At 47.9% G+C, this 1,204-nt stretch overlaps 1 protein-coding gene across 1 annotated transcript in view; it reads left to right on the plus strand.

The window, feature by feature from the left end:
* Positions 1-1,204, plus strand: part of LOC116847761 (extracellular serine/threonine protein CG31145) — an 80,648-nt gene continuing 79,444 nt past the window's right edge. The window contains exon 1 of the mRNA XM_032823107.1: positions 1-462. The gene's annotated coding sequence lies outside the window, so the exon portion shown is untranslated. The remainder of the gene's footprint in view (positions 463-1,204) is intronic.

Raw genomic sequence — 1,204 nt, forward strand, 5'->3', positions numbered from 1 at the left:
AGCGAGCTGCTGCCGCGCGAGCAGGATTCCGCTGTGCATACGTGGGTGTCTACCGCGAGAAGCGCACGACCACGTGGTGCTCTCCCCTCGGAGCGACTGCCGTCCGCTCGTTCCTCGCGACATCGTTCGTACGTTGCGTGATCGCGTGACGCTCTCGGCAAACCGGGTCGTGCGTTTCGTCTCGTTGCGATTCAAATCGAATCGACGACCGTACGACATTACGCCCGCGCGTAAGCCTCGCGATTGTCACGGCGTCGTCGCCGTTATCGTCGTCGTCGAGAATTTCGCTGACCTGAGAAGGATGATAGCGCGAGTGTGACACTTGTGTGTGTGTGTGTGTGTGTGTGTGTGTGCGTGTGCTGTTCTCGTTGCTCCGGAGCTACTCGGCACTCTGTTGTGGCAACTCTGACTGCGCAACGAACGTGTCATCCAGACAGAGAGGGAGAGAGAGAGAGAGAGAGAGTAAGTTTTATTAAAAATGCCATATCTCGTGCGATTAGAATAGTTTAGTGTTTAAGAATGGACATTAGTGTGTAAGGCTAAGTTTAGGGTTTAAAGGAGAACATTAGTGTATAAGAGTAGGTTTCGTGACAAATAATAATATTCCATGGGAAATGTTGATCGTTTTCAACGTTTGGATTCGACACGTTTGACTTGGACTATTGACATCTCTTTCTCATTTTTTTATTTCGTTCCAAAAACTTCATCGAGAATTGTGTACGAGCTGGCGAAGCTTTGTTCAGTCGTGTTTACGGAAGAGTACCGCGAATAATTTCCGCGGAAGTCTAATCGGAAATTAAATCTCGGAGGCATACACTTCCGCTAAGGTGATCGACTCGATTTGTTTTTACGAACTCCGCCACGAGCGCAGGAGCAAGAACGGCGCTCGGAATTTCGAAGCGAGAAGGTTTATTTTTCCGGTCATAAAGTCAACGATGATGCCATACTTCGAACGCGAATAATAATTTTACATATTCTCGCGCGCGAAATGCAGGTTGCATCGCTAATTCGCGGAAGAAGAAAACGGTACGGTACGATAAATAATTCATGGAAAAGTCGTCTTAAGCGCCGAGTAACGCATGTTTATTCATATTTTAATTACGAAAGCCTTTTTTAAGCATCCTCTCTCCTCCTTCTCCGCCTCTCTCTCTCTCTCTCTCTCTCTCTCTCTCTCTCTCTCTCTCTCTCTCTCTCTCTCTCTCTC

The sequence above is a fragment of the Odontomachus brunneus genome, unplaced genomic scaffold, assembly GCF_010583005.1.
Source record: "Odontomachus brunneus isolate Ranch 3 - 2012 unplaced genomic scaffold, Obru_v1 Obru_scaffold_082, whole genome shotgun sequence".
In the NCBI taxonomy this organism is placed as follows: domain Eukaryota; kingdom Metazoa; phylum Arthropoda; class Insecta; order Hymenoptera; family Formicidae; genus Odontomachus; species Odontomachus brunneus.